Here is a 27,239-nt window from a genome sequence, read left to right as displayed (position 1 = left end):
ATCCTTGTAAAATTAATTTGCACTGCAAAAGAATCCTTTTTTAAAAGTCTGCAAGTACACTTGGTGAGAAGCCTGTTCTGTTTCTTAGTAGATAGTTTTGAAGGTAACCAGTGCTTTCTTTACATTTCTTTTTGCCTATTTTTCCACCTCATGTCACCCTTACTTCCTGGGGCCTTCATCTCACAAATGAAGAATAGTGTTTTAAGACCCTAACTTCAACCTGTTTCCTAGAGGATTTGGCTAATAAAACAATTGAAAAGTTTTTTTCCTTAACCCCCCATCTCTCTACATCTAGTTTTCTTATATCTTGCCTTCTTTGAAACTTCTTGAGAGATTATTTTTTTGTTTGTTTATCACTCTTTTCTTATCTTCATTCATTTCCAAGTCTGGCTTCTATCATTTCTCTAAAACCACCTTTGCCAAGATCAATACTGACCTTTTCCGTTGTTCAATCTAAAGGGTAATTTTCAGTCTTTATCTTACTTGATCTCTCTACAGCACACAGCATTGACCTCAACTCTTTCTGCAAACATTTTCTTTGCCCTGACTTCTAGAGCTTGTACTCTTGGTTTTTATCTTGCTATGATAGCTGCTCCATCTGTGTGAACTTTGTGTATCATTTAAATGTTGATGTTTCCCAGGATTTTGTCCTCAGTCCCTTCTTCCCTCCTCTCTTTTTAATATAAACTATGCCCAGAAATTCTTATTCACTCATGTATATAACTTGTAGTACTGGTAACTTCCAAAAACTATGTTTAGATCTAGCTTTTCTCTTGGGTGCTAAATTCTTTCTTTTTCTTTTTACCAAGTGCTGAGGATGGAATCCACTGAGTACTGAATTCTTAAAAAGACCTGTGTGACTACTGGATATTTCCTCTTGAATGTCCTCTAAGACTCTCGATGCTAAACTTATATGTAGAAATGCAATAGGCATCCTCTTGCCATCTGAGTCTGTTCCTGTCTACTTTAGCTTTCCTTGTCTCAGTGACAGATACCTCCATGCCCTAATCAGAAATGGAGTGCCATCCTTACTCACCAATAACTTCATTTCTATTAAAATGACTAGCCTCATGTAGTTTTGCCAGAACCTTTTTTTATTTTTTATTTTTGCCAGTCCTGGGCCTTGACATCAGGGCCTGAGCACTGTCCCTGGCTTCCTTTTAGTCAAGGCTAGCACTCTGCCACTTGAGCCACAGTGCCATTTCTGGCCGTTTGCTATATATATGGTTCTGGGGAATTGAACCCAGGGGTTCATGTATATGAGGCAAGCTCTCTTGCCACTAGTCCATATTCCCAGCCCTGCCAGAACCTTTTTGGCTTTATCATAAGAAGTCTCATACTCATGGATCCCTTTATCTATGCAACCAGAATGGTTTGTTCATAATTGCCCCATTATATACAATACCCATTATATATCTGTAGTTTGAGTTTTTGTTTGCTTGTTTTTTGCTATAGTGGAAATCAATACAGGGCCTGAGCATGCTAGGCAAGGGCTCTACCACTGACCTACATCCCTAGCCCAAATGCTCCATTTAGTATCTGTAAGTCTCATGTCCTGGAAATGTTAGCCCTAGGAAATCCAAGAAGATTATTCACTCCTTCTTCTATATCCATCAGTTATTAAGACTGTAATTCTCACTTTTAAGTATGTCGAAGTAGAATACTCTATGGGTATTATACCAGTTTAGCTCAATTTTCTTACCTAGATTGCTGTAAAGTTTTATGATTTTACTTTGGCCTCTAACATGGCTTTCCTCTAACCTATTCTTTTAATTGTTGCCCAGCAGTTTTTCCATATTATCAACCTAATGATATCAATCTTCTCTTTAAATCTTTTAAAATTGTTCCCTGTCTACCATAAGACAAGGTGTGCCATTTTTAAGATTGCTTATATGATGGCTAAAATTATTTTGTTTCTTCCTCTAGACTCATCCCTTCTCACTCTCCTCCTACAATGTGTCAGCCCAGATGCCAGCTGTTCCCCATACAAAGCACTCTTTGTTTTTTGTTTTTCATCTTCATGAAATAGAACTCTTGCATATCTCGTATCTTCACATTCTCTCTCAAATCTACTTTTATAAAAGTCTTAGGGAGAAACAGAATCCACAGGGGAGATGGAGAGGATAGTGTGCCATGAGTGGTATAGTAACAACCATTTGTCACTTTTTTCTCTACAGTTCCTTCTCAGCTGTGACACCCCTGGGATTTCGGTTTTGTCTTTGTCTTTCCCCTGAGGTATACGGTCTCCTTGGATCCACTCCTTTTCTGCACTTCATGTCCTTCACATTTATCTCTTTATTATACTGAGAAATTTGGCTTTATTCAGCTCCATCAAAGGACCAACAAATACTTTTCCATCTCCAGATTCTATTCTAATGCAATGATGATCATTTTTAGCTTAAAAGTGTCCCATGGGGTCTCATCCTGCATCCCAAGTAGCTTATTGAAATATTTCTTTAAAATTATGTTGTAACACTCTTTGAGGGATTATCATACCAGCTGTTAAGGAAGTAAAAGTTTCTTCCCTTTGTTGTATGAGTTTCGGCAGGCTAGCTTTCCTGTAGTTCCTGTGGCATTCCTTATTCTCTCCCACTATGTCTATGCATAAGTTGCCAAATTTAACTGGAAGAAGACTTTAAAAACAATCAGTGTTAGCTGTAGTTCATGGGCTAGACTCTGACAAATAAAAATTCTAATTATATTGTGACTCATTTCAGCAGTTTTAATCATCATCGCATGATAAAATTCACTGTATTGGTCTTTAGGGGATCAAGAAGAAAACTAATTTCAGTTTTTAAAAGTGATTTTCAAGACCTCCAGTGAACATTTATACAGGATATAAAAGGGGCATAAGAATTAAACAGCTCTCAATCTGAGGAGTTCAGGAATTAGTATAATCAAAACTTGATTTCAGCTAGGTGCTGGTTGCTCATGCCTGTATGCCTACCTACTTAGGAGGCATAGATGTGAGGATAATGGTTCAAAGCCAGCCTATGCAGGAAAATCCATGAAACTCTTACCTCCAATTAACCACCAGAAAATTTGAAGTGGAGCTGTGGCTTAGAGTGGTGTAGCTCTAGCCTTGAGTGAAAGAGCTCAGGGACAGAGCCCAGGCCCTGAGTTCATGATCCATGACTGAAAACAAAAACCCCAAGAAACAAAACTGCAATCCATAGTCCCTTAGAAACAACAATATGCAAAGCACATGGGTATTGGGTGTAGTCCACAAAGTCATATTAGTTTGACAGTCAGTCACAGTCAGTTAATCTACCTTATTGTCAATGTCATGATATCATTGATGGTAACTGCATTTTTAAAATTTCATTTTTGTTAAAGTTAATGACTGAAGATTTTGAGATGCTTAAAACTCAACTTCCTGTGTGTGGAGAGTTCTAGTACTTGGGTTTCTCGATGGTCTTATCTTAGTATTGAAACTTGAACTTTCACCAGCGGCCAGATAAAATACTAGACTACAAGACAGTTGAAACTTTTATTATTGTTGAGACAAGTGTATTCATAATCTCACTGGATTTGATCAGATAGTTAGAGGAGAAGCCTTGGAGTATAGAAACTTGCAAATATCATCTGCAGAAAGATGTAAATGAACAAAAAGAGGGGAGAGTTAGAATTCAGAGTCTTGGATTTTTGTTCTAGGTATGCTTTATTTGGCTAGTTTAAGTTGAACTTTATCTTTAAAAAATCTTTATAGGCATATTTTGAAAATGGAATCATCTCCTCTTTTCAGAAAAGCAATACAAATATAAATACATGTAAAATCTTTTGGAAAACTAAAAATATTTTGCAGTCATAGGCAAGCCTGTCATCTTGCTGATTTACCGAGAATCAAGCATGCGGAGACTTTCTGTACTAACCCAGTCATTCTTTCTACTACCTCCCTCCCTCCTTTCAACTAGTATTTTTTGAGAGTTAATATCTATACACAACAGATAGGATCTCTGTGCTTGTGGAGCTTATAATTTTGTGTAAACAGACAACTTAAATTCAAAATAGGGGAATGTGACACATTCCAATTGAGGGAGTCTGTGATTACAAAAGATTTTCCACACAAAAAAAGTGATATTCAGGCAGATCCTTCTGTTGTCATGGGGAAATATGGGAAATATTTTAGGTCTCATGGGATATATGTGTAATACCAGGGCAAAAAAGAGGTGATAGAATGTTCCAAGGAAAGGGAACATTGTGCATGAAGGCCGTGAGGCAACAGTTAATGTAATTTAAAAAGAATTTAAAGCAGCTGCTTCTTCAAGTAAGAAATATTTACTCAAATTTTGAAAGAGGTGGCATTGATCAAGAGATATTGTATTCATAACTTTGTATTGTATTCATTTAACTTTGAAATGACAACTCCTTTGTACTAGAACTTAAAGATAATAAAAACAAAAAAATTATAGATACTTTAAGAAAAAAAGAAACATTTACTCAAATTGTTTATGACAATGTAGTAGATAGTTCCACAGACTACCTGATGTGTGAAAGATGTGAAGTTTAGCCATTTACAGCTGCTTTTGGCCTTCAGCTTTTGTTTTGGATTTTATCAACTGTTTGTCTTTTGTGTTTTCCTTCTAGTAATCGTGTGTGTGTGTGTGTGTGTGTGTGTGTGTGTGTGTGTGTGTGTGCTGGTTCTGGAGCTTGATCTCAGAGCCTGTCCTTAGCTTGTTTGCTTGACTTCTGGCTTTTTTTGGGGGGTGGGGTGGGGGAGAGAAGAGGGTAGCTAATTGGAGATAAAAATTTCATGGAGTTTCCTGTCTGGGCTGGCTTCCAGCCTTGATCTTCAGATCTCTCTGCCTTCTGAGCAGCAAGAACTGTAGACATGAAACTGGCATCTGGCTTTTCAGCAATCCTTTTTAAAGCATGATATTATGAACTGAAATACCACAGAATATTCAATATTACCATTCTCATCTCTGGAAGAGGGAAATAGGTCACAGAGAGCTTGGATACTTTTCCTTAGGTTGCATTGCTATTAATTTGCAGCTATTAAATCCAGTATAGGCTACTCTTGGTCTTCAAAATTAGTATCAAGAGCAACATGATGACTATAGTGCATGAAGATTAAAAACAACCAGAAACAGAATACTGCATATAGAACACAGGAAAATAAGTTATCATGCCACCTTGAGATAAGTATGGGGTGAGATGAATGATCAAGAAGTCTTTTAGGCCACAAATATGACCAATCACTCGCCATAGCTCTTTCCTACAACATTCTATTAGAGTAATATTGTGGAGTAATATTGTAATGTTGTCTCTCAGAATTACTTTGAAACTGATAGTGAGTTGAGCAGATACTAGATTCCCAGGCAATGACTTGAAAGTATAGCAATCTGAATTCAAGAATAAGTGAAAAGGAAAGGTGGCTTGCATCTGTAACCTATACATTAAGGAGGTTGAGGCAGGAGAATCTTCAATTTGAAGGCCAGTCTGGGCTGTGTAGTAAGACTCAGTCTCAAAAGACCCTCCCTCTCAAAAAAAAAAGGCAAATATAAACTTTTAAAAAATTGAACACAGAGTGGTTACTAAAGGTCTCCAGCTTTTGAGCAACTAATTGCAAAGCATAACAGCACAAAGGAAAACAGAAACCCCAATATGAGTATTTAAAATCTAAGTTAGGTTAGGAATGGTGAAGAGAAGTTGGTATGTCATGTGTGGAGACTACAACACTACCTCTAAAGTATAAGGGGAGATTATATATATGAACATCCCTCCATGCCTACTTCCCCTAGGCCATACACACCAGGCAACAGCAACACCTCTGTTGCTATAGTTTTCCAGTTACAGGAAACATTACAATGATGTTCTAATCCTTGAGTAAAGCAAAAAGATACTAAAGTCAGAATTTATTTTCTACCTTAAAATTCTCTGTACCTGGGCTGGGGATATGGCCTAGTGGCAAGAGAGCTTGCCCCATATACATGAGGGCCTGGGTTCAATTCCCCAGCACCACATATACAGAAACGGCCAGAAGTGGCGCTGTGGCTCAAGTGGCAGAGTGCTAGCCTTGAGCAAAAAAGGAAGCCAGGGACAGTGCTCAGGCCCTGAGTCCAAGGCCCAGGACTGGCCAAAAAAAAAAAAAAAAAAAAAAAAAATTCTCTGTACCTTTTAGAAATCTTTCAGTTGCAAGTGGCATATCACCTAATACAAAGTTGCATAATCAAAACACTTAATTGGCTCATGTATTTGAAAAGGCCAGTGGTAGGGCCTATCAGAGATGCAGTTTGATCTGGGGAATCAAATGATAGTTTTCTTGTTATCTCCCAACAGTTTCTTCCCTTGTGTGCTGCTTCATCATTCCCTCATGAAACAAGACGGGTGTAGCATTTTGAAGTCTTACATTTTTATCTAAAAAACCCTGTGTAACAGCAAACTGATTTTCTCAGAGTCAGGGAGTTGAGAAAGGGAGGTTTTGCTTGCATTTATCAGAGGCCACTGTACAGATGGAGATTGGATTACACCGATCCAAAGGACAAGGCAGAAGATAGGATTGAAAGGATTTCATACAAAAGAAATTCTGTTATTAGATGCATGGGGGAGTGGATGGTAAAAATCAAAGAAAAGATTTCTGCTGCCCATGATTTTTTAATTCTTTCTTTAAATGCAGTCAATCAGACAAGACTCTCAGTTAACTTTTACTTCAGTCAATATTCTTTTACTTCTGGGTTATGCTTTCAGGGGCATGAATTAAAAGCTCAAAAACAGTAGCTCAAGAAATAGATAAACTAATTTCATTCTTATTTGAAATCTGAGATGATAGGAGATTTTGCACTATAAAATTGTAAGGGACCAGGAGCATTATTTACATTTTGGATCAGATAGTTCTTCACTGTGGGGTAATATTCAATGTGTTATGGGACAATTGTAGCAGAATCTCTGGCCTTAATTTTCTGCATGTCAGTAACATTGCTCCAACTTATTTGTGATGACCAAAAATGACTCCATACATTATCAAATGCCTGATGCTTGGGGGCATGTTTTACTCCTGCTCATATTCTGTGGTTGGAAATGGTCACATGATCATATATAATTGCCAAGGAGACTAGGAAATGTATTCCTTTATTTATTTATTCATTCATTTATTTATTTATCTATCTATCTATCTATCTATCTATCTATCTATCTATCTATCTATCTATCTATCTATCTATCTATCTATCTATCTATCTATTTATTGCTTGCTTGATTGCTTGCCAGTCCTGTGGCTTGGGACTCCAGGCCTGAGCACTGTCTCTGGCTTCTTTTTGCTCAAGGCTAGCACTCTAATTCTTTTTCTTTTTTTTTGGCCAGTCCTGGGGCTTGGACTCAGGGCCTGAGCACTGTCCCTGGCTTCTTCGTGCTCAAAGCTAGCACTCTGCCACTTGAGCCACAGCGCCACTGGGGAATCGAACCCAGGGCCTCATGTATATGAGGCAAGCACCCTTGCCACTAGGCCACATCCCCATCCCCAGCACTCTAATTCTTTTTTTTTTGGCCAGTCCTGGGCCTTGGACTCAGGGCCTGAGCACTGTCCCTGGCTTCTTCCCGCTCAAGGCTAGCACTCTGCCACTTGAGCCACAGCGCCGCTTCTGGCCGTTTTCTGTATATGTGGTGCTGGGGAATCGAACCTAGGGCCTCGTGTATCCGAGGCAGGCACTCTTGCCACTAGGCTATATCCCCAGCCCCAGCACTCTAATTCTTGAGCCACAGCACCACCCTGGCCTTTTCTTTTTATGTGGTATTGAGGAATCGAATCCAAGGCTTCATGCATGCAAGGCAAGCACTCTATCGCTAAGCCACATTCCCAGCCCTCCTTTTATTTTATTGTGTTATAAAATCACTATCAGTATTCAAATGTGAGCCTGTAATTTACTCTTGATATAAGCCTAGGAGAATAATAATGATAGACAATATGTATTCAAAATTCCACAGAATTTCCTCCAAGTACATTTAAACATTATAGAGTACATCACATATTTTGGCCTGCTTTTATATTTCAAATACAGAATTTTGGGTAGCCTGTGAAACTATACTTAAGTATATCTTATGAACGATGTTTTCACTGGTGTCCACTTTCAGGTCACTGAACAATAGGTTGAGTGTAATTCATATTTTCTTTTTAAAGCTATAGTTGTAGCCTTTTGCCAAAATCATTGATAGTAACCAAGGTTTTCAGTCTTTAGTGGCTATAGGTTTCTCTCTGCTTTCAGTCTTGGGTTTGATGAGATATCAGCTAAAATATCTGGTGTGTTATAGATATTTCAGTGAATTGAGCTTTTCACACAGATTCTTGTCTTTTGAGAACTCCTACCAAGTTTGTAGTACTAGGATGGAGGATTACTCTAAATAACCCAAAACTTGATGCACTCAAAACCATTCCATCTTTAATGATTGAAACATTGTTGCTGAATTAAACTTTCTCCTAGAAGAATTATCACTTAGTCCCACAGGTACAAATGGAATCCCATAAAACTTCCATTCCAGATGTGTGGAGATTCAGTTGCTCTTGAAGTAAATTGTCTATTAATTAATTTCAACAATTCATTATTTTTACTTGTTTAGTCAACAAACAAATTCACTTAATATCTACTACATAAAGGTATATGCAGGGTGTTAGGAGTTGTAACTCTGATATCATAGAGATATCCGCACATCCATGGTCAACTGCAGCACAATTCATCATAACTAAAATACAGAATCAGCCTAAGTGCGCTTAACAGATTAATGGATCAAGAAAATGTGGAGTTTTGGGCTGGGGATATAGCCTAGTGGCAAGAGTGCCTGCCTCGGATAAACGAGGCCCTAGGTTCGATTCCCCAGCACCACATATACAGAAAACGGCCAGAAGTGGCGATGTGGCTCAAGTGGCAGAGTGCTAGCCTTGAGCGGGAAGAAGCCAGGGACAGTGCTCAGGCCCTGAGTCCAAGGCCCAGGACTGGCCAAAAAAAAAAAAAAAAAAAAAAAAAGAAAAGAAAATGTGGAGTTTTATTCATCTAGAAAGAAGAATAAAAAACTGTGTTATTTGAAGGAAAGATGATGGAACTGTAGATAAACATAGTTAGCAAAATAGGCCAGATTCAGAAAGACAAAAACAACATGCTTTCTCTTTTATGCAGAACCTACATTTAAAGAAAAAACATGAAGTAGAAGGAAGACTATTTGATAAGAGGAAGGGGAACATCAGAATGGCATATGAGAGCAAGAGAAAGTAATGGGGAAAATATGATCAAAGTACATTATGCACTTGCACGAAAATGCCACAATGAAAGCTGGCCATTTTAAGTACCACTGTTAGATTGTCTTAGCAACCTAACAGGATGCGAAGGTGACACTCCTTCAATGTGTGTATTGCACAATTTTTCCCATTCTTTCATCAGAAGTTCCTGTACTAGTACTACTGGAATCTCTGCCACCTAGCTCCTTTTAGTGGTGTGTGCTCAGACAATTCAGTATTTCTGTTAAGTACCACTGAGGAAGATATTCTCCAAGATGAAAAATAAAAACTAGCCAGCACACATTATAAACTTAAAGAGAATGTCTGCATTGTTAGGAATATCAGATTTTATACTACTTGCTAAATTTGAATGATTTTTTTTTTCCATGAGCTTTGCTCTGACTGATGATTGACCACATCCACCATTGTGTCTGATTTTTTTCTGTTGGCTGGGAATATGGCTTAGTGGTGCTTGCCTAAAATGCATGAGGCTCTGGGTTTGATTCCTTAGTACCACATAAACAGAATAATAATAAAATTATGAAAGAAGAGTTCATCATCTCAAATGGCTTTTAAAATTATTGAACATGTTTTTGATTTTGGTAAAAAGTTTATTAAGTTTATCCTTTAACTACTTCTTTTTTGAGGGCATATATTCTTAGTAGTTAGGTTTGTCCTTTCTTAAAAACATTCATTTCCTTATTGTCAAAGTAATGTACAGAGGGGTTAAAGTTTCCTACATAAGGCAGTGAGTACATTTCTTTTTTTATTTCTTTATTGTTCAAGTGAAGTATGGAGGGGTTACAGTTTCATACATAAGGTAGTGAGTACATTTCATATCCAACTTGTTACATCCTCCCTCATTTTTCTCCTGCCTCTCCTATCCCCATTTCCCTCTGCCTCTCATTAGTTGTACAGTTGGTTTACACCATATAGTTTTGTAAGTATTGCTATTGCACTGGTTTGTCTTTTTATCCTTTGTTTCTTGATTTTGGTATTCCCTTTCCCTTCCCCAGTTCCAGTACACATATATACAATATCCAGGGTACTAAAATCAGTTATAGTGATATCAGGGTAACACTATGGGAAAGAAATACAAAAGAAAAGGGCATGATTTCACAAGGTATGTTGAAAATTACAACAATGATATACCACTGGTTTCCATTACTTGGAGTTCATTTCTCTTAGCATCACCTTATGTGTTCATATGGGCTTAGCTGTTGAGCTATTGTGATCTTCTGCTAGGCATTAAGATTCTACCTCACCCCAGTAAAAATGTCCATTATCAGGAAAACTAACAATAACAAATGCTGGAGGGATGTGGCCAAAAGGGAACCCTACTATATTATTGGTGGGAGTACAAACTTGTTCAACCACTCTGGATTGCAGTATGGAGGTTCCTTAGAAGGCTAAACATAGAGCCCCCCTACAATCCAGCAGCCCCACTTTTGGGCACCTACCCAAAAGATTATAAGCAAGACCACACCAAAGCCATCAGCACAACTATGTTCATCACAACACAACTTTTCTTTCTTTCTTTTTTTTATTAATTAAATTTTGTTGACAAGGTGTTGTGCAAAAGGGGTACAGTTACATAATAGGGCAGTGAGTACATTTCTTGTTATATCTTACACCTTCATTTTTCTTTCCCTTCCCTAGATCAGGCAGGCCAAAATCATATACAGTACCATGTGTCATACGCCAAAGGAAATTCACCTAGAACTTTAAATATAACGTCAACAATAGCGTTTGCTTTTCCTTGTCTTACATGATCATATATACATAGCTGTTGAGCTATTGTGAGCCACTGAGAGGTCTATTTTAGACTTTCTTATGTTTAGTAGTTGTTTGGTTTTAGATATATAATGTAAAGTCGCTGACCCAAACATGTGGAAATACCATTTGAAAAGAAGTTTGCTGTTTTGCAGACCTGGTCTCTACTGTCTCCCCCACCCCCCAGCCCCCCGCCCAACAGTCATGTATCAAGGAGACCATGCCCCTTTGTTCTCTGTGTTCTAGGCTTGTTTCGCTCAACATTATTTGTTCAAGTTCTGACCATTTCCCTGCGAATACCAATATTTTATAATTTCTAATCACTATGTCGTATTCCATTGTGTATAGGTACCACATTTTTTTGATCCATTCATCTGTAGAGGGGCATCTGGGTTGTTTCCATATTTTGGCTATTGTGAATTTTGCAGCGATAAACATGGATTGCAGATTTTTTTTTTGATATCTTGAGACCTGTTGTTCAGGATAGATGCCTAGGAGTGGTAGCAACACAACTTTTCATCGCTAAAGTATAGAACCAAGCCAGATGCCCCTCAGTGGATGAATGGATCAAGAAAATGTGGTACATAGACACAATGGAATTCTATGCCTCTATCAGAAAGAATGACATTGCCCCATAAGGAAATGGAAGGACTTGGGAAAAAATAATACTAAGTGAAGTCAAACAGACCCAAAGAAACATAGACTGTATGGTTTCCCTTAGTGAGAATAATTGGTGTGTACATTTCTTATCCAACTTGTTACCACTTTTAAACATACAGTTTAGTGACGTCAAGTCCATTCACCCTGTAGCTTAAATATTGCCACCATTTATCTAGAGAACCTTTAAATTTCCCCCAACTGAAATTCTGTGTTAGACAATAACTCCATATGACTTCCTCTCCAGGCAACTCCTATTCCATTATATGTCTCTGAACTTTCCTACTCTATGATATAAAACAAGTAGAATCATGCATGTCTTATTGTAATTGCCTATTTCACTTGGCACAGTGTCTTCAAGGTTCATCTATGCTACAGCATACACTAGTCAGAATTTCCTTTATTACAAGGATGAATAATATTCAACTCTATGTATATACCAAAAGGCTTCAGTGCTTGATGGACTGAAATGCTTTGTTCTGTCTTTAGGTAGACTATTATCTTTAATGCCAAGTCCCATATGCCTCCCAAAGCCTGCACTATGAAATATTAACACTTCAAATTAATGCTTTTAGTGAGGGAGGTGACATTAATGAACTAAGCTACAGAGTCTGTGATTGTCATTTTATAAGAAAACGTAATTTTACAATGAGTTAAAATCACATCAGTCAATGCCACTCCTTATTGGCAGTAGACACCTGAAAGTGGGAATATAAAATTATTGGCTTATGTGAAAAAAGCCCATTTAAGAACAATCTTAATGTCATTATCAATATTTCTTGTTATCATAAAGTTGATATACAGAGGAGTTACGGTTATACAAGTCAGGTAATGAATACATTTCTTTTTGGATAGTGTCACCTTTATCCCTTGCTCTCTCCCAGTTTTTCATTAGCAACATTTTTAAATAATGGGAGATTTTTCTTTTTATTTTTCTGTGCTGACCAAGATAGCAGCTAAGAGTTGAAGGTGGGTTTCAAATTTCTTTGGGGAGGTATTAAGTTTTAAATTAGATAAAGTTCAAAATTTTAGTTTCTCATTTATATTAGCCACATTTTAGATGTTTTATTGTTATTATTACTATCTACTCTAGTGGACAGCAGAAGTAGGACATTTCCTTTCTTACAGAAAAGTTTCTTTTCATGGTGCCAATTGAGTTAGCTCAAATTTTCTCCCCCAGAGTCATTAGGGACTGTTTAAACTCCATAAAATTCATTGACTCCTAACAAAATATGATACTCTGAATGCTTCTTGAGCTTTACTTAATGCTTCTGAAGGCTTTAGTTAAAAGACAGGACTTAATCTTCTGGTGCTTATTAGCTGCTCATCAACACAGGCAACCAGATCCTAGTGTGCAGAGAGCAAAGAGGAAAAAAAAATTCCAGTTCAGATGAAGTAATCAGGAAGTAAAATAGCAAGTTTTCTATGTTAATAGTATTATAAGCTCTTATGGCTTATAAAATTTGTTCACATCCTCTCAAATCCCAAGCAGGAAAATTACAAATAGATAAAACAAGGACATAATAACAATAAAGCACAAGTAATAAAGCACATATTTGGTCTTACTGTCTGTCAGTACTTAGGACAGTATTCTTGAAAATGTGGTTTGGCAAAACTGTTTTGAGAATAGGAAATTTTTTGTGTTCTGCTTATGAAAGAACACAAAATAGACTTAATCTACTTGTATTACTAGTCATTCTCATACTGAGATGGATTTGGCCAGTTACTACTCATGTTCATGCTCAAGTGGATCTGTTTCCTGTTGAACGTGTGTGTGTGTGTGTGTGTGTATCCCATGTAAATTATCACTATTCTTCTTCTTCAACTCCTTCACACTGGGTTTGATGCATATGAGTCTGTATTAATAGGCATACATCAACACTTTCAAAAGATTGATACCCTATTAAGATGAAGCAGAATGGTAGAAAGCATTTAGGTCAACTTCCTTTGCAATGTATGCAAGTATGAATGTGCGTCATTCTACAAGACAATGTTTTAAAGGATTCAGAGATTAAGATACAGGCCCTAATTTCAGAGTGTATAATCTAGTACAGAAAATTCACCCATATGATGAGGTCTCTTTCTGAGGTTGGGACTGAAACACGGAGACAAAATAATGAGTGCTAAAGTTGATGAGAATATTTTCATTTCTACAAATGAGTCTAGAAGGAAAGAATTATGGTTACATTTTGCTTATTTCAAATGCTAGTGGATGCTGATTTCCTTAACTTTACATGAAAGATTTTTGTGTTTTCTTACAAATGTCTGTTCACCTCGTTTGTATAATGTGTACTCTCATTAAATTAGTAAGTTCCAAACTTTTTTTTTTTTGGCCAGTCCTGGGCCTTGGACTCAGGGCCTGAGCACTGTCCCTGGCTTCTTTTTGCTCAAGGCTAGCACTTTGCCACTTGAGCCACAGCGCCACTTCTGGCCGTTTTCTATATATGTGGTGCTGGGGAATTGAACCTAGGTCTTCATGTATGCGAGGCAAGCACTCTTGCCACTAGGCCATATTCCCAGCCCAGTTCCAAACTTTTTGGACAAAAAGAGAATATGCTGTCATCAAATGCAAGCAGCTGTTGCAACACTTGCCATTTTTCTGAACTTTAGGATGCATGGAGGAGAAAGAACAAATGATGCAAAGGGCACACAGGGCATGCCAGCTAAGGCAACCACTTTCCACTTTAAGAAATTATCATTTTCCCTGCCTCTAAACATTTATTTACATCTTGTTGACATATGGTTGCCATTATCTACAATGAACGCTAGAAAAATTCAGTTTTTATTAGTTGGATAACTTTGCCCTCATTTTTCAACAAAGGTCTTTTTTTTTCAGTAAGAAACAATGGGATAATGAATGGGTGTTGAATTAAGATATTGCAGTCTTGCCATAATTACTCATTGTGGAACCTTAGCATTGGCCTACACAATTCCTGAAAAAACATTGAGTTCTGGTGAGTCTTTTGATAAGTTAGCTCTATAATATATTCTGAAGGAGTTTTATGAATTTATCTCTATTGGAGACTTTAAAGGGCAGATACTCTATGAAATACGGAGTGCTATTTTGAAGCCCAGGATTTGGAGTTACAAGGCATGGGCTCACACTTTAGTTTCATTAGAATTAGCTATGAACATCTTGGGTTTCAATTCAATTACTTATGAAAAGGAGGTATGATAGGCTATTTTCATATGTAAGAACATGCTTAAAAATAAGATATTCCTGAAAACTAATACAAAGAAGGACTTCCTTGTCAGAAACTCAGATTTTATTACATAGCTTTCTTTATTCAGATGGCTTGTAGTTAAGTAGAAGATAGCACAGACTGGCTGGTGAAGACTGCGCCCACAAACATCAATAAAATGAAACTTTTATTTACAACTGAGATGACAATGATGATGATTTATGTAAAGATGAAATTTTCAATAAATGGTACTGGCTCAAATGGTTAATCTCAATATAAAATATGAAGTTGTATCTTTATTTCACATCATATGCTAAAACGTCACATTCAAGTGGTATTTTAGACTTACATGTATAATACAAAACTGTAATTATGACTAGAAACGGTAAGTTTATATTGTTGCTGTTGAATGAAGTGCAAAAATATGCAAAATTATATAATATATTGTTTAGCAAAGTAATATCTGGTTAAATACAGGTAAAAATGAATGAAAGATCAGATAGTGTTTCCACTTAGAGAACAAGAAAGGAAAAATAGAGGGTCTACACAGGAGCCTGGGGAATCATTTTAATGTCTATGTCATGCATATGTTATTAGGATTTTGGGGGGCCTTCATATTACTTTAAAATATTTTCTAAATTTTTTTTATTGTTACTTTAAAGTGTTTTAAAAGTAGGTGGGGAACTTTATCAGCTTCAATGGATTACTGTGAATATAAAGTATAAACATCAACTATTTGAAGAAGCATTAAATAAGTGTAAATTATTTTTATTCACTATATTCTACTTCTCACAGACAGAATTACTTATTCATATTTGTATTCTAAGCAAAGGACCTGAAATATAGTAGGAACTTAATAAACATCTTGAGCAAATGAATGAGAAAACCACTTTAACATCAGTATATATTAATATAGGGTTTACATTTTTGTTATCAGAACTAAGGTGCCTCTTGTAGCATTTACAAACAAACATTTCACTCTAGTCACTCATTTATTACTTCACTCTTTAAACACTTAATAAGGCCTATAACATCCACAATACCATGCTAATTACTGGGAACTGAGAACTGGGAACTATACTTAATTCATACTCTCAAGGGGTTCACAGTCTGGTGGAAAAGACAAGCAAGTGCCTAGACAATGATAATTGCTTTTTAGAAGAACATTTCTTAGTAGCACTAAGACTATTCCTGTGTATAATAAGGGATACTTGTCTTTCTGGCTGCCTTGTTCTTTTTTCTAGATAATGAGGACATTTTCGAAGTTTGACTGGATGAGTGACAAATTAAGTGACTCAGCTCTATTTAATAGATATTCCAGGGAGATGAGATTCTATTATTTCAGATGAACTGGATGATGGAGAGTAGAAATGTTTTGCCTTTGAATTGGGTTGAGTTCATGCTGGAATCAGGTGTGAATAGGAAAGAGCTCTACTTAACACACCTGCAATAGGACTAGCACCACTCAGAGAGAACAGCTTTAAGTTCAGTGTTTCTTGACAGGCTTTAGCACCTGGCTGGCAACCTAACAGCAAGTGCCAGCTTGGGGCTCAAGGAATGTGAAAACAGTAAAAATGACATCCATAATAGGAAGTGAAGGAGATTGAAACATCAGCTGGTTTGACTTGGGTGATTACATTAAAGTGCTTGGAGACAGGATTCCTCAAATCAAATTCCTTGGAATGTCATTCTTCAAAGATACTTTATTAAAAAAGAGAATTTGAATACATTTGGGAAATGCTGACCCTCTACTTTTTTGGTAGATTTACAATGCAGAGTATTGTCTTAAAGACCTCCTTAGATGACAAAATGATATGAAGCTGTTCAATTTTTCATGCTTCTGCCATTTCTATTTTTAATTATGTCTTATTTACCCAGCAAATATTTCTTGAATGCCAGCTGTAAGACAATGGAGCAATTGGCTATTAAATTATTAGTGACTTAAGGGAAGGTAAGCACAGTTTTATATGAAAGGAAAAGAAATATGGGACTTGGTTATTGTCTCTGGGGTCCTAGCAGTGAGTATGCATTGGTAAGTTAAATGAAAATGTCTTGAACTGTGCTGGAAAAGCAATGTACCATCTAGTGACTGTTCCTGAAAGTGCAGTTGGAGCCCACACAGGGTTGATCACTTCCCAGAATGGAAATGGTGACCCTTGTCACACAAGTAGAAGTCTCTGGATAGTAAATGAAGTTACATTTATATAAGTAAGTGTATTACAAAAACTAATACATGCTAACTTTACACAATATAGAAGATACAAATAGGAAAAAGAAAAGAGACCACATATATTTATATATATCCCATTTTCTATATATTTATACATAGCTATAAAAGTTTTATATATTATGCTGTGATTTGTGCTATAATTGATATTTACCAAAAGTTTTGTTGTAACCATATATTTATGGTAATAAATATAAATATGATACACATATATTTATGGTAATAAATATAAATTTATATACTATTTAAAATTATTGTATGTTATTTCCTTTTGGAAATATGTCACCATTAACTTTCCTATTGATCAACATTTAGTTTGTTTGAAATTTTTATGACTAAAGTAGCACTTCTATAAACATCTTTTGTATTCTTGACTTATTTATTTCTCCAAATAAATTCTTAGAAGTGGTAATCTGGTCCTAAGGATATAAACATTTAAATTAAAATTTTCTCTCAATAAAGCTTGTATCCATATACACTCCCTCCTGCAGTGCTGTCCTGTGGTTTTCTTTGTTCATTGTTTTTGTCCTCCCCCACTGACTAGTACATAGAAAGCAAATGTGCCTATCTGAAAGCAAGAATGGCTCATTGTTTTAATTTGCACTTCTTTGATTAACTTCTCAGAACTTTCTCTGTATGTGTTTGTGATTGGCCATTTTTTCCCCCTTTTTTCTATTATGACTTGCTAACTTTTGTTCTGTGCTTCTTTTTCCAATTGAGATTTGGCCGTATTGGTTTACAATAAGATTGCTTTGCAGATGTCTGCATCTGTTTTTCAATTTTTTGTTTTGAACTAATTTTAGATTAACAGAAAATATTCATTAAAAATAGTATGTAGAGTTCTTGCATGACCTTTACTCAGCTTCCTCTAATGTGTTACATAACCACAGTACAATGAACAAAACCAGGAAGTTAATACTAGTATAATATTATTAACTAAATGATAGATGTTATTCCAGTTTTACCAGACTGTTTATTTCCCTTTTCTTTTCCAGGTCCCAGTTCAGCATTTTAAGATAATTAGCTAAACTTAATTGATTTTCTCTATTCTGTAACTGTTGCTTAATCTTTTTTTGTATTGGCACTTTTAAACAGAATTGATCAGTTATTTTATGGAATGATCCTCAAATTCAACTTGTAAAGTTATTGTCATGATTGGAATGAGAGGCAAGGATCAATACCACACAAATGACAGGTACTTTGCCATTTTTACAATTCTAAGGGGTTCATAGTATTGACATAGTTTACTACTGGTGGATGTTATCATTTGGACGAGGTAGTACCTAGGGAGTTGTCTTTCTTTTGATACTGGAAAATATAAATGATTCTTATGACACACATTCAGGTTAACAATCACTAGGCCTATTCTCAAACAAATGTATTTGGCTATGTATTTAAAAAATTTCTTTGAATAAACATAGATTTATACATTTTTAAAACAATTATAAGGCCTTTGCTGTTATTATTATTTTTAGTGTGTGTGTGTGTGTGTGTGTCCTGGGGCTTGAACTGAGGGCCTGGGTGCTGTACCTGTGCTTCTTTGCTCAAGGCTAGTGCTCAACCACAAAGCCACAGCTTTATTTCCAGCTTTCCAGTGGTTAATCAGAGTGGTTCAGTGGTTCAGTGGTTTTCAGGGGTTAATCAGAGATAGGAGTCTCATGGACTTTCCCACCCAGGCTGGTTTTGAACTGCAACCATCAGATCTTAGCCTCCTGAGCAGCTAGGATTACAGGCCTGAGCCACCGCTGCACAGCTTTGTTATATTTTACTTTCATATTTTCAGTCATCTCTTCTGTGAACAGTTTAGTACTGGCCTTGATTTTGTTTGATCGGAAAATTTCTAATGTATAAGAAATTTTATAAAGATGATTAATATTACTTTATTAGAAATTCAAATCTGCAGAAGACTATTTCAAAAATATTAAATGATAAAATTGTAGTTTTCTGTTTATTTAATATTTAGACATATATCTCTATATTTCTATTATATTTATTTTATATTTTTGTTTATTTTATTTATTTTATGTTTATTTCACAATCTTGTGAATGTTACTGTTGACATATTTGTTTCCTTGCATATCTAAATCTCTAGAAAAAGCCAAAACTTCAGAGAAGTAGTTCAGTTGTACAGGAAAACAAAATTATATTGTTTTTAAGCTCCATATTTTCTCTTACTAGAACTATGACATTGAACCAATCAGGTCATCCCTATAAGTCTCAGATACCTATGTGTCTCACACAACTGACAAAGTGCTAGCCAAAGAGGTTTATAATCTAGAAAACATTAACGGGATTTTTAAACCTATGCTGTCTTTTATTAGCTTGAAGCCCACCCTCAGTGGTGTAAGGATGGGTTACTGTGATATGTTTTGTTCATAATGGAAAAAGTATATGGCATGTTCTCTAATATATTTTGTTTTTGTAATATGCAGTATTGCACTTGATTCATTTCTGTATTATTTTTCTGGTACAACTTCCCACCACTCTTTGACAAACAAGGAATGAGCTTCTTATCTAGTAGAGATTTATGGTACAAGGATACTATAGTCTTGGGAAGATGTCATTGGCAGTGTAAATAGCAAGGTTAACATGGTTGTTTACGAAATAAATACTAACTCCAGTTAGTATTTCATCTTGAAAACCAGCTTAAGCGCTCTTTAGATAACCTCTTATAATTGAAATCCTTTTAGAAGCTTGGCCTTTCTATTAAGTTTTGTCATATTCAAGGTCAGGCAGAAATTCTAACGCTAATCGGTTCAAAATTGTGGCTATTGTCTTCTCATGAAATATACTAGCTTGCTTTCTATCATCTTCTCTTTTCTTCTTAAATGTCATGTATAGTTTTTTTCCCCAAAATAATTTCATTAAGTTGAATTAGTCACAGTGGAAAAGTTCTTGCTTTTTTTGGTTTTGTGAATGCCTTCTGACATATTATATCCACAGTCAAAAGCAGTTCATTCTGATTTGATAAATGCATTGAAAGCATTGAAATTGTTTCATCCCTTTTACTTTCTTGCCTTTTCATCTTTTAGCACAATCAAATGAAATATCCTCTAGCTTTCTTAATCGAAGGGCTCTGTCTGTCCTGGTGTTAAAAATATGTGTTTCAAAATGTGTTCCTGTGTGACAGTCAGTTCTCTAGTCTTTTGTAAGTATTTTGTGCTAAAGTTTTGAAACAGAACATCTAAATCTATTTCTGAAATATTTTTGAGTAATATCTTTATTACTTGTAAGCATATACAATATTCCCCTATATCCATATTACATATTGCATGCATTACTATATAAACATATATTAATATTCCTATATAGACATATTAATGGTTAAGATAGTATTCTTTATTAACTAGGACACAGATCATGGTAACATTTTAATTTTCATTTTTATTTAAATTGTGTGTGTGTGTGTGTGTGTGTGTGTGTGTGTGTGTGTGAGTATTAGGGATTAAATTTAGGGCCATGCATTCTCATTTGGCTTTTCTGTTCACTGCTGATATTCTACCACTTGAGCCACAGTTCCACTTTCGCTTTTTGGTGGCTAATTTGATATAACAGTCTCATGGGGCTTTGAATTGCAATCCTCACATTTCAGCCTCCTTAGAAGAGATTGTATTAACTTTCACTATTGCATTTTTGTCTTTTTATGATTATCTTTAAATAGTTGTACAAAAGAGTTGCCATTTAACAAAGTAGTTTATGGAATAAACATATCTCAATCAATGTCACTCCTTTCAACATTCTTTTTTTTTTTTTTTTTGCCAGTCCTGGGCCTTGGACTCAGGGCCTGAGCACTGTCCCTGGCTTCTTTTTGCTCAAGGCTAGCACTCTGCCACTTGAGCCGCAGCGCTACTTCTGGCCATTTTCTGTATATGTGGTGCTGGGGAATCGAACTGAGGACTTCATGTATATGAGGCAGGCACTCTTGCCACTAGGCCATATCCCCAGCCCCCCTTTCAACATTCTTACCCATCCCTTCCCTTATCCACTCTTACCTTTTATTCTTGCACTTTTCTGTCCATTATTTTTAATGTGTATACCCATTCATGGAATTATGATCTAAAACACCATTTAACTTTTAAGTATTCCATAATATTACTGACAGAGTTAAAGAAATAATGTCACATCACTTGCATACTTGATCACTTGTCAATAATTAGGTTGAAGGACATTCACATTTGGGGCTAATATTTAACATATGACTTTTACTTTGTGAAACTTCTTGCCTGCACATCTTCCAACTATGACTCCCTCATTGTCACACATTTTTATGTTTTGTTTTCATAAAGTTTGACTTCACTTTTGCACTGACTTCTTTCTCCCAAACACTGACCCCTTCTCTCATAATATTATAGAAATTTTTTTGTGTGTGTGATACTTTAAAAAGTATTGGGCAGTCACTAAGAAGGAAAATTGCACAGTACTAAGATATGTGCATTATATGTGCCACTTGGACCCTCAAATGGGTTGTTGAGAATATGATGACAGCAAAATGAAATCATGTAGCACCTTCTTCTTTACTTGAACTGAAATGAAAAATGGCTGGTATGAAGGTGTGTTAGCACTTTGAGAAAACATGCACCTGTCATCTTATGGTGGAGTGGTAGAGCCTGTGAAGGCTTGAGCTATCATTCACGCAAGCTAGCCTTCCACCAGCCGAACCTGGTGCTGCAATTATATGGATTTCTGAATGCTCACCATGGGCTTTTAGTGGAATTTTGTTAAACAATCAGCAGGATGAATTATTCTACCCTAGATTCATTCCAAAAAATTAATTTTAGGAGAAAATAGTGGATATTTCCTATGCATATTCCTAACTTGTACATGAAGGTGATAGATTTCTTACCCACAGTGATTATATGGCAGTTTTAAACTGTAAATTAAAGCTAGTGTGATAAAAATACTTTAAAGATTCTTTAAATTTTTGAATTATCAAATACCATCCTGTCATGTTCAACCAGTTATTATTTGCATGCACGATTCAATATAAATGGATACCATTAAATCTTGTAATAGATTCATTAAATGTAACAGGTATGATATGTCAGGGCATGGGCCAAAAAGTGTCAGAAATACCGAGATGAATGAGACCTGATTCTTGTACTTAGGTAATATGGCTAATATAGGAATGGGGCAGGATGGAATTCTCTTTTTATCCAGAAAAGCTAATGTGACAGAATATTTCAAGATCAACACAATGTGAATCTTTTGTGATTTTGCATTTAAACAACTGGACATGGCATAGACTATTCTATTAAGAGATACTGTAAATCCTTGAGTTGCAAAAATGTAGCATAGTTATAGTAGACTGAGGCACTGATATTCTATAATCCCACAAAATGGGGATATTTACTGTGTCTCAGAAGAAAACAGTGGCTCAGACTACTTGCATCAAGGATTAAAGGCAAAAGAGCATACTTTCACTAGTTTCATGAGACCTTTTCAATCCAAGTGTTCAGTATTTTGAAAGGTATTTTGAAGAGTTAAGAAAGAAACATGGAAGAAGATATTTATCTCCTCCATTCATCTTGAAATTCTACCATTCCTTACTCTTTGACTTTGCTCTACATTGGCAATACTATATGGCAATATATATAATCTATCTACTTGTCTGCACTCATTTCTTGGTCTAGGCAAGATAGCATGATTAAAACATGGTGTTTGGAATTAGATATACATAGGATAAAAAGATGGCTTGCTCTCCTTGTGCTTAGGCTTTGGCTTCCCTCCCTGCCCCTCCCCTCTTTCTCTCTCTCTTCCTTTCTCCTTCTGTCTCCCATCCTACCTCCCTTCTTTTTCCTTACTTTCTTTAAAAAAAATTTCTTGTTGGTACTGAAGCATAAACTCAGGGCCTCAAGCTCTTGCTTTTTTTCTTGCTCATGGCTGGAGATACTAGTCAAGCCACATCTTCTATCTGGAATTTTGTTAATTAATTAAAGATGGAATATTGAGGGCTTTTATGTCCAAGTTGGCTTTGAACCTCAATTCTCCATGTCTTAAGCCTCTTGAGTAGCTAGATTGCAGGCATGAGCCACTGACTCCTGGCTCCTTGCTTCAGTTCTTATCACCTGGAAAAGTAAGGTGCTAATACTGACTTCTTAATATTTGAGGATTGGACAGCATATTTATCATGTAGAAACTACTCAATTATTACTATTTTTCTCTTAGGAGACCTTTTCTGGAGCCTTTCAAGGTGCCATATACCTTCATTGATCTATAGGTCAGAGGTTTTCTAGTTTAAAAGTATTCCTAGTGTTTATATTATTTTTTTTCTAAGAGTTAAAAGTACATTGGGAGGTTTTTCTGTTAACTATAAGAAAATTATTCAATCTTTGTGAAAATGATCATTTTGTTAATGAACTGATATGTGTGTAAATATATATGCATATATATATATATATATATATATATATATATATATATATAAAATTTTGCCAGTCCTAGGGCTTGAATCCAGGGCCTGAACACTCTCCCTGCTTCTTTTTGCTCAGGACTAGCACGCTACCACTCGAGCCACAGCACCAGTTCTGCCTTTTTCTTTGCCTCATCAGCCTTTTTTTTTTTTTGGCCAGTCCTGGGCTTGGACTCAGGGCCTGAGCACTGTCCCTAGCTTCTTTTTGCTCAAGGCTAGCACTCTGCCACTTGAGCCACAGCGCCACTTCCGGCCATTTTCTGTATATGTGGTGCTGGGGAATCGAACCCAGGGCCTCATGTATATGAGGCAGGCACTCTTGCCACTAGGCCATATCCCCAGCCCATCAGCCTTTTTTTTGAACTGATATTTTTAATGTTACAATTGAATAATGTACATTAGTACCTCTCAAATATTTAGGTACTTTTTTTTTCAGTGTTTCTACCCACTTAGAGGTATAACAGAACTTGCATCTGCAGTTGGGGTTTAGAGAATGTAGTTTAAGAATGTAGTTTTGAAAACTTGCTTGCTTGCTTGCTTTATTTATTTATATATGATCAGAAGATGAATTATGCAATTAAAGTTGTTCTTGGGTGGTGAAATGAGCTATCTAATCAACTTTCAGACACAGTTGGACATAAAAAATACCCTTTGTAAAACTCAGGCACTGTGTGCTGTCCTTTAGGTCTACTTCTCTACTTTAGGTCTACAGCTCTACTTCTGGATTTTTGGTAGTTAATTGGAAATAAGAGCTTCACAGACTTACTGGATTAGCTTTGAACTATGATCCTCAGATCTCAGCCTCCTGAGTCACTAGGATTACTGCTGTGATCTATTGGTACCCAGCTACTTCATCTTTTATAAAGTACATTCAGATTCATTGTCTTTGGACCTTCATCATTATTATTGCCTTTAAGTTGTTGTACAAAGGGATTTCAATTTAACATGTCAGTTGGTGAGCACAATGCATTTTACAGTGTAATCCCTTTCGTGGTTCTCCATTCTGCTGACCTTACCCTTTCCCACAAGTTACTGGGTTCTGGTTTCACCTGCCCTTCCTCTTTCCATATGTTTGTGTATCCTGTCATCAGCCCACCCTCACAACACATGTTCCAGCTTCCTTGTATTCATTTTTTTTAAACTGAACATAAGTTGTTCAAAGGAATTACACCATTGGAATCCTCTTCTGCGGATAACATTCTTTAGTTGGTGTAATTATGTTTGTGTATATGTATGCATATCACCCTACATATATTTCTATATTTGTTTATAACTTAGATATAACTTCCACATATGAGAGAAAACATACATAATTTGTCTGTTTGAGCTTGACTTCCATCACTTATTATAATTTTTTTCAGGTCTATTCCTTGGATCTTCTTAGAACTTGGTAGAGTAGGCAGGTGGGTGATCTCGTCTTCATTTTGTACACAGGAACCTGATGTTGTTCTTTTCCTGTGTAAATTCTGGCAAGTTTTCTATTTGTACCTAGAATGAAATTTAAAACCATCTCTGATGCACAAGACTGTGTGTGATCTGATTTACTTGCCAATCTCCTGTGTTATGGATCTACTAATGCTAGGTTTATTGCCACAAAGTAAACTTCTCTTATTAGGGTTTTCATCTGTGGAGGACTGTCTCCCTAAAATCCTATTTCTTCTTCCCTTACTTTGCTAAGTGTCATCCAATTGTTTGACTCTTCACTTAAATACCAATTCCTCAGGGAATTCCAAGTATCCTACACAAAGTCAGGGCCTTCTCATAGATATGCTCACCACTCTTGAGCTTTTTCCTTTAGAACATATATAATAATTGCCATCCAATTAATCATTTATATCATTGCTTGTTTGATAATTGCTTTTACTCTTAGGTGCTAAGCTTTGTGAAGATTGGAGCAGCTTGTCTTTCCCACTTTTTTCTTTCTTTTAGTGCCAGTACTAGGGCTTGAACTCAGGGTTTCACTTTCTCACTTGGCTTTTTCTATTCAAGGCTGGTGCTCCATCATTTGAACTCCACTCCAATTTTTGGTGGTTAATTGGAGATAAGACTCATATAGACTTCTCTGGCTAGGTTGGCTTCGAACTATGATCCTTAGGTCTCAGCCTTCCGAGGAGCTAGCATTTACAGGTGTGAGCCACCATTGCCTGGCTTTTGCTGGCTTTTGATTCTAAGAGTTGACTGTAATTTTTGAAACACCAAAAGTGATACGAATTATGTGTTTGTTAAAGAAATCAACAGATAAATTGAATTGTAAAAAATTATAAAAGAAAGCTAGAACTAAAAAGTCTTTCTTGCTATATGTGAGTTAGCAAACTGGTAATATTGACAAAGTAAAGCTTAAGAATTTGTAACTGTTCACAAAAATATCCAAATGAAATATAAGCAATAATTTTGTTCTCACTTTATGCAAGAAGAAAGGTATGAAAATTCAGCAATAATGTTGCTTCCTTAGAATGTGAAAAAATGTTCACAACATAATGAAATACTTGTTTAAAGAATGATAAAGAGTATAGGTATTTCTATGGTCTAATAATTTTTAGTTTTACCTTGAGTTTTTCAAAGAAAAGTTTAAATTCTTTCATTATGGATTGAGCATTAGGGAACTATGTAACTTTTGCTTTCTGAAACCCTTCAAATCTCATGTCATAAAATTTGTTGTTAAAGAGAGTATATCAAGGAAAGATGGCCTACTCTAAGTATAGCTATTGCATGTCAGATTCTCTGGGAAGAAAATTTTGAGAGAAGCATGAAGAAAGTTTACTGGGCCGTGTCCTTAGTTGAACACTTATAAGGTAGTAAATGGGCTATATGAAATATTCAGGTTTTCTTTACTGTATTTTTTATTAATTTACTTTATTGTTATTATAGAGGCAATATTCAGAGAATTACAATTACACAAATCAGATAATTAGTACATTTCTTTTCATATATTGTCTTCTGTTTTCTCATTCTCTCCCAGTCCCTCTCTCCTGTCTCCAAATTGAATAGTTCACTTTGATCAGTGTTCAGTGAGCTCCAAGGGTTCACTTTTTCACCCTTTTTCCCTTGAGTTCTTTACCCTCCCCCCACCCTTTTAAAGATGTAATCTTGAATACACAATACATAAGATACAAAAGACAGAATCATCAAAAACTAAAAACAAACAAAAGAAAGTCAAAAAAAGAGAAGTCTCTTGTTTCCATATTTTGGAGCTAGTTTCAGCATGTATATTATTTTAATAAATACAAAGAGGTACTTAGGGATTGCACCTTTGTGCTTCTCTCACAAGAGTATCCTTATTTGGTCTCACTGTGTGTGAGTATCTAGAAGCCTGTATAATTGACCACATCCCAGTGCATTTTAGATCTTATTTCCACACGTCAGAGAGAACATGTTCTGTTTGTCTGAGCTTGGCTTACATCACTTAACATGATTTGTCCATCCATTTCCTAAATTACATTATTTTATTCTTTCTCATTGCTGTGTAAATTTCCATTGTATATAGGTACCACATTTTTTGGATCCACTCATTTATTGTGGTGCATCTGGGTTGTTTCCATATCTTGGCTATTGTGAATAGTGCGGTAATGACCATGGGAGTGCAGGTGACCATATAATATCTTGGCTCATGATGCTCAGGGTAGATGCCCAGGAGTAGTATGGCTGGGTTGTAAGGAATGTCTATGTTTAGCTTTTTAAGGAATCTCCTCTGTGGATCTCCTCTGTCCACAGTGGTTGTACTAGTTTACATTCCCACCAACAGTGTGGTAGGGTTCCTTTTTCCCCACAGGCCAGACAACATTTGTC

This window comes from Perognathus longimembris, chromosome 7, assembly GCF_023159225.1.
Source record: "Perognathus longimembris pacificus isolate PPM17 chromosome 7, ASM2315922v1, whole genome shotgun sequence".
Taxonomy (NCBI): Eukaryota; Metazoa; Chordata; class Mammalia; order Rodentia; family Heteromyidae; genus Perognathus; species Perognathus longimembris.
This window is presented reverse-complemented; position numbering follows the sequence as displayed.